Genomic DNA, 14548 nt, shown 5'->3' with positions numbered 1-14548 from the left:
ATCCCACCTCACTTATACCTTAGTTTGACGTATAGCCAAGTAGTGAGGTGTTAGGAGTAAAAGCCAAAACAAATAGGAAAAAAAGATGTGCTTAAACAAAAAACAACCACAAACTTATAGGGCCTCGTGAACTCTCGCCACCATGAAAGAAATTAATCAGGTAAGATAAATTAAGTTATTTCATATAGGTGGCGAGAGTCCGAGAGAGGGAGAGAAATAAATAAAATAAATCAATGACCCAACATTAAAATATGTCTTATGACAAACTCAATATATATATCCAATTATCAAACAGATAACTGCCTGAAGGACCTTTCTACCAAAGGCTGCTTCTGAAGAAGCAAAAACATCAAATTGGTAAAATTAAGTAAAGGTATGCAGAAGACGACCAAGTGGCCGCTTTGCAAATTTAATCAACTGAAGTCCAAGAAGTGTCAACCGATATAGTAGAATGAGCTGTAATTCACTGTGGTGGCAGCTGACCCGCCTCCAAATAAGCTTTGTGAATCAAAAGTTTCAACCAAAAAGGCTAAAGGAATAGCAGAGAACTTCTGTCTCAAGGTCCCTTCTTCCATCCAGATCTAAAGCCTCTACACTTGATGGAATGGAAATTAAACGCTTAGTTCTCAGTCAGAGGATTCTCTGACTCTGTGATTGACACTATGATCGAGGCTTGCAAGCCTGTTTCTAGGAAAATCTAGCACAAAGTTTGGAAAAAGTATATTTCATGGTGCATCAATCATGATTATTCCTGGCATTCTTTTAGAATTCCATCACTAGATCACCGAGTCTTCTCCCTTGATGAATGATATATGAGATTGCCATGACATTGACCAATTGAAAACGCAAATAAGTCACTTCCTTGAGAAGAGGCCAGCTCTGGAAAGCCCAAAAGATATCACTGAGCTCCAAGCCATTAATTGGACACCTCGCCTACTAAAGGAAACCAAATGGTCTAAGCTCTACTGTACCCCCATACTGCAACCCAACCTGTTGGGATTATTGTCCTTAATAGACGTAGAAAAAAAAAAAAAAAAAACACAGAAAAAAACACTTTTTTTTTCACCATGAAAGAGATTGCCTTGGTATAGGATCCAATAGAATCTCTTGATAAGGTATACTGAAATGCTTGCACCATTAAGTCAACATGCAAAGTTGAAGAGGACTCGTGTAAAAGAACAAATGGAACAGCATTTAATGCTGCAAACATCAGATCTAGCACTTCCATGTGATCTACCATAGGGATGGAAGCCGACTTTAGCTTTTCACAAATGGACTTAAGACTTTCCTTTTCAGATCACAGGAAACCAATAACTCCCAAACCAATTACTACGCTGGTTTGAGGCAATAGAGAACTTTTTGGAACATTGACTTTCCAACCATGCTTTCATCGAAACAACAAAAGACTGTTGGTATTAGAAATAGCTAAAGGTAAAGATGGAACCTGTACCAAGATATTGTCTAGGTACGATGCCACTAATATACCCTGAACACTGAATACAGATAGTAAAGTTCCCAAACCTTTAAATAATGCCACAACACTGAGAAACTGAAATAAGGAGATAAAAACAATTGTATAAAATACAGGCCTTGTTCCAGAGGGACTGGTCGAATTATTTGCAGGAGTTCCAAATCCCAAATAAATTGAAAGACAAGCATTTGCCGGATGCATCGAATGTCGAACAAAAGAAACGTTCCTCTGGGAGGCCCTGATCTAGAACCTATTCTGTATCCATGGGAAACAATGTTCAATAGCTACAGATCTTGAACAGACTGAGCCCAGGCCTTCTGGAAAAAAGAAGTGGAGGGCTTTCTTGACAGCTTAGACTTACTCCAACTGAAAGAGGACTTCCAAGAAGTCCTGGTAGAGTTATTCTTTTGAGAAGAGGAGAATTTTTGGTACCTAGACTGACAAAAGGAATGTAAACAATTAGGAGCCCTGCCTTTCCCTTTGGATTTATTTTCCTGAGGAAGAAAGGCTCTTTTACCTCTAGTCATGGTATAAATAAATAATAATTAAAAAAAAAATTCCTAGAAAGAAACAAGCCAAAAGTATGTTCTTGGTCAGCTGACATGGGTTCTAAGATCACAGCCATAAGGCCCTTGTTATCAAAACATCTAGAACCAAATTATTTTCTAGGTAATAACAATTGCATCAAAAGATTAAAGCATTAGCGGACCTAATCAGTTTTAAGCGAATAAGAAAATCCTCATCCATAGAAATGTCAGAAAGAAAACAAAATTTATGTTTACCTGATAAATTTCTTTCTTTTGCGATGTACCGAGTCCACGGATTCATCCTAACTTGTGGGATATTGTCCTTCCTGACAGGAAGTAGCAAAGAGAGCACCACAGCAGAGCTGTCTATATAGCTCCCCCCTTAACTCCACCCCCCAGTCATTCGACCGAAGGCCAAGGAAGAAAAGGAGAAAATATAAGGTGCAGAGATGACTGAAGTTTACATAAAAAAATACTATCTGTCTTGAATAGACAGGGCGGGGCGTGGACTCTGTACATCGCAAAGGAAAGAAATTTATCAGGTAAGCATAAATTTTGTTTTCTTTTGCAAGATGTACCGAGTCCACGGATTCATCCTAACTTCTGGGATACCAATACCAAGGCTTTAGGACACGGATGAAGGGAGGGACAAGACAGGAACCTAAACGAAGGCACCACTGCCTGCAAAATCTTTCTCCCAAAAATGGCCTCCGAAGAAGCAAAAGTATCAAATTTGTAAAATTTGGAAAAGGTATGACGTGAAGACCAAGTCGCAGCCTTACAAATCTGTTCAACAGAAGCATCATTTTTAAAAGCCCATGTGGAAGCCACCGCTCTAGTGGAGTGAGCTATAATTCTTTCAAGAGGCTGCTGTCCAGCAGTCTCATAAGCCAAACGGATGATGCTTTTCAGCCAAAAGGAAAAAGGTAGCCGTAGCCTTTTGACCTCTACGCTTTCCAGCATAGACAACAAACAAAGAAGATTATTGGCGAAAATCTTTGGTTGCCTGCAAATAAAACTTCAAGGCACGAACCACGTCCAAGTTGAGCAACAGACGTTCCTTCTTAGAAGAAGGATTAGGACACAGAGAAGGAAAAACAATTTCCTGATTGATATTCCCGTTAGAAACAACCTTAGGGAGGAACCCAGGTTTGGTACGCAAAACCACCTTATCAGCATGGAAAACAAGATAAGGTGAGTCGCATTGTAAAGCAGATAGCTCAGAAACTCTACGAGCTCAAGAGATAGCAACTAGAAACAGAACTTTCCAAGATAGAAGCTTAATATCTATGGAATGCATGGGTTCAAACGTAACCCCTTGAAGAACATTAAGAACTAAATTTAAACTCCATGGCGGAGCAACAGGTTTAAACACAGGCTTGATTCTAACTAAAGCCTGACAGAACGACTGAACGCCTGGAACATCTGCCAGACGCTTGTGCAATAGAATTGATAAAGCAGATATCTGTCCCTTTAGGGAACTAGCTGATAGCCCCTTCTCCAATCCTTCTTGGAGAAAGGACAAAATCCTAGGAATCCTGATCTTACTCCATGAGTAGCCTTTGGATTCGCACCAAAAAAGATATTTACGCCATATCTTATGATAGATTTTCCTGGTGACAGGCTTTCGAGCCTGAATCAAGGTATCTATGACCAACTCAGAGAAACCCCGCTTTGATAAAATCAAGCGTTCAATCTCCAAGCAGTCAGTTGCAGAGAAATTAGATTTGGATGCTTGAACGGACCTTGAATCAGAAGGTCCTGTCGAAGTGGCAGAGTCCATGGTGGCAGAGATGACATGTCCACCAGGTCTGCATACCAAGTCCTGCGTGGCCACGCAGGTGCTATCAAAATCGCTGAAGCTCTCTCCTGTTTGATTCTGGCAATCAGACGCGGAAGGAGAGGGAAAGGTGGAAACACATAAGCCATGTTGAACGACCAGGGTACTGCTAGAGCATCTATCAGTACTGCCTGAGGATCCCTGAACCTGGATCCGTAACAAGGAAGTTTGGCGTTCTGACGAGACGCCATCAGATCCAATTCTGGTGTGCCCCATAGCTGAATCAGTTGAGCAAACACCTCCGGATGGAGCTCCCACTCCCCCGGATGAAAAGTCTGACGACTTAGAAAATCTGCCTCCCAGTTCTCTACCCCTGGGCTATAGATCGCTGATAGATGGCAAGAGTGAGTCTCTGCCCATCGGATTATCCTGGAAACTTCTATCATCGCCAAGGAACTCCTTGTTCCTCCCTGATGATTGATATAAGCTTCAGTCGTGATGTTGTCCGACTGAAATCTGATAAATCCGGCCGAAGCCAGCTGAGGCCATGCCTGAAGAGCATTGAATATCGCTCTTAATTCCAGAATATTTATCGGTAGGAGGGCCTCCTCCTAAATTCACAAACCCTGTGCTTTCAGGGAATTCCAGACTGCACCTCAGTAGGCTGGCATCCGTCGTCACTATAACCCAAGCTGGCCTGCGGAAACACATTCCCCGGGACAGGTGATCCTGTGACAACCACCAAAGAAGAGAGTCTCTGGTCTCTTGATCCAGATTTATCTGAGGAGATAAATCTGCATAATCCCCATTCCACTGTTTGAGCATGCATAGTTGCAGTGGTCTGAGATGTAAGCGAGCAAACGGGACTATGTCCATTGCCGCTACCATAGTCCGATTACCTCCATACACTGAGCCAATGACGGCCGAGGAATGGAATGAAGAGCTCAGCAGGTGGTTAAAATCTTTGATTTCCTGACCTCCGTCAGAAAACTTTTCATGTCTACCGAATCTATCAGAGTTCCCAGGAAAGGAACTCTTGTGAGAGGAATAAGAGAACTCTTTTTTCACGTTCACCTTCCACCCATGAGATCTTAGAAAGGCCAACACTAAGTCCGTGTGAGACTTGGCTAGTTGGAAAGTTGACGCTTGAATTAGGATGTCGTCTAGATAAGGCGCCACTGCTATGCCCCGCGGCCTTAGGACCGCCAGAAGGGACCCTAGCACCTTTGTGAAGATTCTTGGCGCCGTGGCAAACCCGAAGGGAAGAGCCACAAACTGGTAATGCCTGTCCAGAAAGGCAAATCTCAGGAACTGGTGATGATCTTTGTGGATAGGAATGTGTAGATACGCATCCTTTAAATCCACGGTGGTCATATAGTGACTATCCTGGATCATTGGTAAAATAGTCCGAATGGTCTCCATCTTGAAGGATGGAACTCTTAGGAATTGGTTTAGAATCTTGAGATCTAGAATTGGTCTGAAGGTTCCCTCTTTTTTTGGGAACCACAAACAGATTGGAGTAGAAACCTTGTCCCTGTTCTGCTTTCGGAACTGGGCAAATCACTCCCATGGTAAAAAGGTCTTCTACACAGCATAAGAATGCCTCTCTTTTGACTTCCGGTGGGCGGACCTAGAAGATGGCAGCAAGATCTTTTAGCTCTGCAGAAACCTGCATTTAATATCTGCAAACTTGCCTCTTTCTTTACCATCTGCAACCCCCTTGACAGGCAAGCTGTCCGGGAACCTCTGGCAGATAGAAGCCTTTCAACCGCTTCTTCCCTGGAAGTCAGTTTCTCAAAAGAAAATCCTTAAGGGATTGCTAAACAATGGACGCGGCAAGGGACATTGCTCTTCAAATATGTTCTGTCTTCCTGCCTAAGTTTGAGCAGCTATTTATAAGTTATGGAAAATTAAGAGATGCTGTTCATGCAACGGAGAAATCGAACTCTATAAAACCTGATGCTACACATGGGACTACACTACCGCTACTGGTAACCGATTTGTGGCCTGTGAGAGCAACCACTCAATACCAACAATCATCAGACTGCGGCTCGCAGTGGGGCACCACGTGGATCACCGCTGCGCTCCCGGAGGTAACTCGGGGCCGTGGTGCGCCCCGTACCGAGGTTATATACAGCAGTGCGGGACCTTACCCGGGGGAATACCCTCTGGATCTCCTTGGTGTGGGGTGTGCTCCGGTGCAGGAGGAGAGCAAGATAATATCATTGCCGGCCCACCTGATCGATGCTATAACCACAGGAGTCACTCACAACCCGGACTGTGCAGTGCTGGCTAGGTGGGAACTTCTTGATGCGGGGTCCTTGCCTGTGCTGCGGTACACGGTTTCTATATGGGCTCCGCATTTAGCCACAGGACGTAACATCTATCCCTTTGCTGAAAAGCAACATGGCGGCTGGTGTGCCTCACAGACAACCTGGGCTCCACTGACATGCAACGGCTCAAATCCAACTCGTGCTGGAATCGGGTAAACTAATTACTTTGTCCGGCTTGTCTGTTTGGGAATCACAATCTGTCTATACTGGCGGCCAATCGAGAGAATACTGGTTGACGTTTTGTGCTTAAATTGATTCTGTATTTTGTACCGTAGCTCCCCACACGCCTTGATCAATTCTCTTCCTGTAACATTGCCGACTGCACGCATTTTAATGAGGTACTTACGGACCCTAGAATAATGTGATGGTAGCTGGCTGACCTACCGTCTAATACATATCTGCTAAGAGCCTTGTTGCCTATGGACCCCAATTTGCGCAACTTTATCTTGAACCTCTTGTTTAATAAAGACCAGCGTGTCCCTTATAATAGCTTGCCTGAAGAGGGGAGACTAGGCTGGAAAGCAGAGACTGTTTCATTACAATTGCATGAAGACCGCTTATCCACCGGGGTCGGCTAAATTATAACTCATTTATGCCTTAGGTTGATACCTACCCTCTGGCCCCAAATTACATCTTCTTAGACTTTTGTTGAATTTAATACTGGATGCCAATACTGTGGGTACACCGGACTATTATTCCTTATGTCGCTGAGAATGCTCATTTTCTTTTATTGTTATAAGTTAAATGGTTATCAAATCCATGTGACAGTTTGGCCAAGGCATCAGTTTTTGGGATGCTCACATGTTAGATAAACAATACCAAATACTATTCAGGAACATTAATGTTCATAATCAGAATGTTTCTTTTTTTTTTTTTTTTTTTACTTAAGAGTAGTATCCCTCATTGGCTTGGAACCACTATATTGCTGTAAGTTTCCCCCGCAGTTGTATTTATACCTTTGTCATCACAGCGACAGTTATTGCATAATCTCTTAGACTACATAGCCATAGAGAAGTTCTGTTTGACTCAATATTACAGGAATGGGGATGAGTGTTATCCTGCTGAACTTATGGTTCTAACTGTTCATTAATTTGCCCCTCTAGCACCTGAGACCATAGTTTAAGTCTATATCCTACTATATACTTAAAATCATAATTAACTGTTGAGCTGATCATAAATATACGTTTACTGGGATTCCATATGTCACATTGAGAGTATTTACAATAGTTTGTTCATGCGGATAGAGATTATAATTTGTATTTCATTTTTTCCACATGTTCATTTTATACATGCAAACTGGTTATGCCTAGTGGGGCCACTTCCTCTTACCTTTTTTTTTTTTTTGCATTATACCTCATTGTACGATAACTACATATAGTTCACATTCCTCTAGATATGAGTCAATTTGAATTCTATATATGATGAGACAAGTAGGTTGCTCGTTACATAATTACCTGCCAGTCTTATATGGTGTAGTAAATGCTGCATTCAAGTCTTACGGTCCTACAACTTGATGATTGGGAACCTAGCAACTTAACTTTACCTATAGCCTATGATTAAAACATAGAATAAATCAGCTCCATTTCCATAAAAATTTTCTCAACATTTACGAGACACTGAATATGTTATTGTTCTGTTTTGCTTTAGTGTTTAGAGGTTTGGGAGGAGGGTTCGGGGTTTAGTTGGGGATGAAAATGTAAAACGAGGGAGCTGAACACACGTTGATAGCAAGAATGTAAATTGTTGGTATCCGGGTTATCTGTCATTTATTGATCTACTGAATTTCTGTTATGTCCTGAACAGTGTCACCTCTAGGTAGATTGTATGCCTACTGTATCTTTGGATGTAAAGTTGATTGTTGTATTCATGTGTTGGCTCTCAAAAAGAAATTAAAAAAAAAAAAAAAAATGAATGCCTCTCTTTTTGTCTGGTTTACAGACAACTGAGAAAGATGGAACCTCCCCCTTGGAGGAGAATCTTTGAAATCTAAAAAAGGTACCCCTGGGTTACAATTTCTACGGCCCAGGAGTCCCGAACATCTCTTGCCCAGGCCTGAGCAAAGAGAGAGAGTCTGCCCCCTACTAGATCCGGTCCCGGATCGGGGGCTACCCCTTCATGCTGACTTAGTGGCAGCAGCAGGCTTTTTGGCCTGTTTACCCTTGTTCCAAGCCTGGTTAGGTCTCCAGGTTGGCTTGGATTGAGCAAAGTTCCCCTCTTGCTTTGCCGCAGGGGAAGAGGAAGCGGGACCACCCTTGAAGTTTCGAAAGGAACGAAAATTATTTTGTTTGGTCCTTGACTTATTTGACTTATCTTGGGGAAGGGCATGACCCTTCCCTCCAGTGATGTCTGAAATGATCTCTTTCAGTGCAGGCCCAAATAGGGTCTTACCCTTGAAAGGGATGGTCAAAAGCTTGGATTTAGATGACACATCGGCCGACCAGGACTTAAGCCATAACGCTCTAAAATGGCAAAACCTGAATTCTTTGCCGCTAACTTAGCGAGATGAAAAGCGGCGTCTGTAATAAAAGAATTAGCTAGCTTAAGAGCCTTAATTCTGTCCAGAATATCATCTAGTGGGGTATCCACCTGAAGAGCCTCTTCTAGAGCCTCAAACCAAAAGGCAGCTGCAGTTGTTACAGGAACAATGCATCCAATTTCTCTGAAACTACGATAGGGTCACAATCATCCAGAGTCGCTAAAACCTCCCTAAGCAATAAACGGAGGTGTTCTAGCTTAAATTTAAATGCCGTCATATCTGAATCTTCCTGAATCAGAAATTTCTCCCTCAGATAGCAAATCAATCATCCCTACCTCAGAACATTGTTAGGGAGTATCGGATACGGCAACTAAAGCGTCAGAAGGCTCAGCATGTGTTCTTAACCCAGAGCTACTGCGCTTCCCTTGCAACCCTGGCAGTTTAGATAAAACCTCTGTAATGGTAGTATTCATAACTGAGACCATATCTTGCAAGGTGAAAGAATTAGACGCACTAGAAGTACTTGGCGTCGCTTGTGCGGGAGTTACTGGTTGTGACACTTGGGGAGAACTAGATGGCAAAACCTGATTTCCTTCTGTCTGAGAATCATCCATTGCCAAATTCAAAATATGTTGTCTGCAAGTTATAGACATATCAGTACAAGTGGGACACATTTTAAGAGGGGGTTCCACAATGGCTTCTAAACAAATTGAGCAATGAGTTTCCTCAATGTCAGGCATGTGAAATAGGCTAGTAATGAGACAAGCAAGCTTGGAAAACTCTTTATTTAATGAAAAAATACAATTTTCAAAAAACGGTACTGTGCCTTTAAGAGAAAAAAAAGGCATACACAAACTGCAAAACAGGTTAAAATAGCTTAAAATTTTCTGAAATTTTAACAGTGTACCTATTAAGCTTTAGGAGGATTGCACCCCAAGTAAATAAGCAATGCACCCTCAATTAACAAAACCAGATCACAAAATGTCTAAAACTGGTTTAAACCCCTATTAGCACCTTGCGTCAGCTCTGCTGTGGCCCTACCTGCCCTTAGGGAATTAAAGAAAGATATTAAAGCTTCAATTAGGCCCTCAGGATGAATATCAGGGCCTCAGGAGAAGTGCCAGTACAACTAAATGCGCAACAGAGGCGCGAAAATAGGCCCCACCCACCACACTCGATGTGGCTGGGGCCTACCCAAATCCAAAAAACCCCCAATATAAGCCAAATGAACCCTCTGCAAAAGTCCCAATAAAGAACGTTACTCCCAGAACACCCAAACGTTTGTCCTCCAATCTCACATACAAACTGAGTGCCCAAAATAAATAAACAAAATAAGCGCTTTATGCGAGCTAGTAAAACTTCTTAACCCTAGGATTACTGCTTACCCTTCCCCGAAAGGAGATACTGTCAGCCTTTCTGAGTTAACACAGTCTCTGCAGAAAAATGACTGAAGTTTTCCTGTACTCCTCAGCTTCTGTGGGAACAGCAGTGGACCTTAGTTACAAATGCTAAGATCATCATCCTCCAGGCAGAAATCTTCATCTATGTCCTGCCTGAGAGCAAATAGTACAACACCGGTACCATTTAAAATAAACTCTTGATTGAAGATAAAATAAAAACTAACAGTTTAACACCTCTTCTCTTTACCCTTCCTGCTTAGAGCCAGCAAAGAGAATGACTGGGGGGTGGAGTTAAGAGGGGAGCTATATAGACAGCTCTGCTGTGGTGCTCTCTTTGCTACTTTCTGTCAGGAAGGACAATATCCCACAAGTTAGGATGAATCCGTGGACTCGGTACATCTTGCAAAAGAAATCTATTCAGTCATACTGTCACACCATGAAGAAGATGCTGAGACACAGACTATGTCAACAGCTGGTCTGAATAAAAAGCCCACTTGTAAAAAAAAAAAACTCTACTAAGGGTAAAACTCAATTATCTGTCCATAGATTCTTTGAAAGACATAGCATCCTCCAAAGGAATTGTAATATGCGTCACCAAGGAAGAAATGGATCTGTCTAACCTAGGGATAGACTCCCAAAGTAGAAGATGGTAAAGGAAACAACTTTTAAAATTTGAACCTGGATTGTAAGGGATACCCAGCCAAGACTATTCCTTGGTAATTATTTCAGTAATTGTGTAAGGAACCGGAATTTTTTTTTCCAAGAACTTTAGCAGCGAGCTTGAAAATAAGAATCAATTGTTTAACAGACTTTTTTTTTTAGCTAATGTACATAATACTTCCTTTAGTAATTGACAAAGGAGACCCAATTTAAACATGAAAGAAGGTGAATCTGAATCCTGTTCAGCGACACTCTAGCTAATAAGAATTATAATCACCCTCAGAAGACAAATCTGAGATTAAATCTTGTAGGAGATCCTTGGATGATTTAGTCTTTAAAGAACCAGAATAGAAAGAAATCAAAATGAGATTAAAACATAAACTTTACTGAATAGAAAAAAATGGATGAAAAAAACAAATAAAAACAAGTGATCAAAATAGCCACCTATATTAATATTGGAACCCTTTTGCATTTGCAATGTATCAATACAGACGGAAAATAACTGTTGCAGTATGATATTAAAAGAGGTAATCTGTAATTGACTGATAATGTTAGATGTAAATAATATAGTCTATATTGTTGCAGGGTTACACACGAGTCTGTGAAATGACAAAAAGTATCAACACGTGATAATAGCAAACTGCACTTATATTATAAATAAATAGTGCGGCTGAAAAACTTGCAAAATAAAAGTTGCAGCTCACTATCATCACTTGATAGGCTATATTATTGTACCGCCGTTATGGCTGCGTTTAGCAGCCAAACCAAAATTTGTGGTATAAATACATCAACAGTAAGGTAATTGTGCAGTAAAAAAATTATTTCAAGTAACTGTTTTGTTCGTTTAAACCTTGTGGGTGTACCGAGTTTAGCAAATAAACCCATCTGCTTTCTGAATCAAGAAAAGTTCGTTTTAAAATGTAAGGGATTTGAAAAAATATCTTTTAGGTTTGAGTGGAGGCGATTTTTAGATGTTTATCATCTGAATTATGTTCTAAGAAATGAGCTGCCATCTTCCTTCTCTCTGTTGTTGGAATTTGTCTCATGTGCTCTGTAAGTCTGGTTCTAAGTTTTCATGAGGTCATTCGCATGTAGTTTTTGTCACACATGCATGTCAGAACATAAATTACTGATTCTGTAGTGCAGCTAATATACTTATTAATATAATGTTTTTGCTTCAATCAACAATGTATATTGTCCTAAAAAAAAAAAATTGCACTAAGTTAGAACACAAACGTGTGTATCTAACACCACAATCAAAACAGCATATATATTTAAAACATAATTTATGTAAGAACTTACCTGATAAATTCATTTCTTTCATATTGGCAAGAGTCCATGAGCTAGTGACGTATAGGATATACAATCCTACCAAGAGGGGCAAAGTTTCCCAAACATCAAAATGCCTATAAATACACCCCTCACCACACCCACAATTCAGTTTAACGAATAGCCAAGTAGTGGGGTGATAAGAAAGGAGTAAAAAACATCAACAAAGTAATTTGGAAATGATTGTGCTTTATACAAAAAAATCATAACCACCATAGAAAGGGTGGGCCTCATGGACTCTTGCCAATATGAAAGAAATTAATTTATCAGGTAAGTTCTTACATAAATGTTTTCTTTCATGTAATTGGCAAGAGTCCATGAGCTAGTGACGTATGGGATAGCAATACCCAAGATGTAGAACTCCACGAGAGCCACTAGAGAGGAAGGGATAAAATAAAAAAGCAATTTTTCGCTGAAGAAATTAATCCACAACCAAAAATATAAGTTTATTCTCATAAATGAAAGGAACAAACATAAAACATAAGCAGAAGCAGCAAACTGAATCAGCTGCCTGAACAACTTTTCTACCAAAAACTGCTTCCGAAGAAGCAACTACATCAAAACGGTAGAATTTAGTAAATGTATGCAAAGAAGACCAAGTTGCTGCTTTGCAAATCTGATCAACTGAAGCTTCATTCCTAAAAGCCAACGAAGTGGAAACTGATCTAGTAGAATGAGCTGTAATTCTCTGAGGCGGGGCTTGACCTGACTCCAAATAAGCTTGATGAATCAAAAGCTTTAACCACAATGCCAAGGAAACGGCAGAAGCCTTCTGACCTTTCCTGGAACCAGAAAAGATAACAAATAGATTAGAAGTCTTCCTGAAATCTTTAGTAGCTTCAACAAAATATTTCAGAGCTCTCACCACATCCTAAGAATTCTTAGGATTAGGACACAATGAAGGGACAACAATTTCTCTATTTATGTTGTTAGAATTCACAACCTTAAGTAAGAATTTAAATGAAGTCCGCAAAACTGCCTTATCCTGATGAAAAATCAGAAAAGGAGATTCACAAGAGAGCAGAAAATTCAGAAATTCTTCTAGCGAAGAGATGGCCAAAAGAAACAACACTTTCCAAGAAAGTAGTTTAATGTCCAAAGAATGCATAGGCTCAAATGGAGGAGCCTGTAAAGCCTTCAAAACTAAATTAAGACTCCAAGGAGGAGAGATTGATTTAATGACAGGCTTGATACAAACCAATGCCTGAACAAAACAGTGAATATCAGGAAGCTTAGCAATCTTTCTGTGAAATAAAACAGAAAGAGCAGAGATTTGTCCCTTCAAGGAACTTGCAGACAAACCCTTATCCAAACCATCCTGAAGAAACTGTAAAATTCTAGGAATTCTAAAAGAACACCAAGACATTTAAGTCTTCCAAACTCGATAATAAATCTTTCTAGAAACAGATTTACGAGCCTGCAACATAGTATTAATCACAGAATCAGAGAAACCTCTATGACTAAGCACTAAGCTTTCAATTTCCATACCTTCAAATTTAATGATTTGAGACCCTGATTAAAAAAACGGACCTTGAGACAGAAGGGGTGGCCTTAATGGAAGTGGCTATGGTTGGCAACTGGACATCCAAACAAGATCCACATACCAAAACCTGTGAAGCCATGCTGGAGCCACAAGCATCACAAACTATTGCTCCGTGATGATTTTGTAGATCACTCTTGGAAGAAGAACTAAAGGCGGGAAAATATAAGCAGGTTGATAACACCAAGGAAGTGTAAACGCATACACTGCTTCCGCCTAAGGATCCCTGGACCTGGACAGGTACCTGGGAAGTTTCTGGTTTACATGTGAAGCCATCAGATCTATTTCTGGAAGACCCCACATCTGAACAACCTGAGAAAACACATCTGGGTGGAGGGACCACTCCCCCGGATGTAAAGTCTGATGGCTGAGATAATCCGCTTCCCAATTGTCTATACCTGGGATATGAACCAAAGAAATTAGACAGGAGATGGATTCCGCCCAAAGCAAGTATCCGGCATACTTCTTTCATAACTTGGGGACTGCGAGTCCCACCCTGATGATTGACATATGCCACTGTTGTGATATTGTCTGTTTGAAAACAAATGAACGGTTCTCTCTTCAACAGAGGCCAAATCTGAAGAGCCCTGAAAATCGCACAGAGTTCCAAAATATTGATTGGTAACCTTGCCTCTTGAGATTTTCAAACCCCTTGTGCTGTCAGAGATCCCCAAACAGCTCCCCAACCTGAAAGACTCGCATCTGTTGTGATCACAGTCCAGGTTGGACGAACAAAAGAGGCCCCTAGAACTATATGATGGTGATCTAACCACCAATTCAGAGATAGTCGAACATTGGGATTTAAGGATATTAATTTTTAACGTTTGTCTGTTAGAGACAGAGTCATGGACACTGAATCTATCTGGAAACCTAAAAAGGTGACCCTTGTCTGAGGAATCAAGGAACTTTTTGGTAAATTGATCCTCCAACCATGTCATTGAAGAAACAACACTAGTTGATTCATGTGAGATTCTGCAGAACGTAAAGACTGAGCGCTAGTACCAAGATATTGTCCAAATAAGGAAACACCGC

General features: G+C 40.9%; 1 protein-coding gene across 4 annotated transcripts in view; it reads right to left on the bottom strand.

Moving 5' to 3' along the window:
• LARP1B (La ribonucleoprotein 1B) overlaps positions 1-14548 on the bottom strand; it is a 224771-nt gene that overhangs the window by 110928 nt on the left and 99295 nt on the right. The window lies entirely within an intron of this gene.

This window comes from Bombina bombina, chromosome 2 (genome assembly GCF_027579735.1).
Source record: "Bombina bombina isolate aBomBom1 chromosome 2, aBomBom1.pri, whole genome shotgun sequence".
Lineage (NCBI taxonomy): Eukaryota > Metazoa > Chordata > Amphibia > Anura > Bombinatoridae > Bombina > Bombina bombina.
This window is presented reverse-complemented; position numbering and strand designations above follow the sequence as displayed.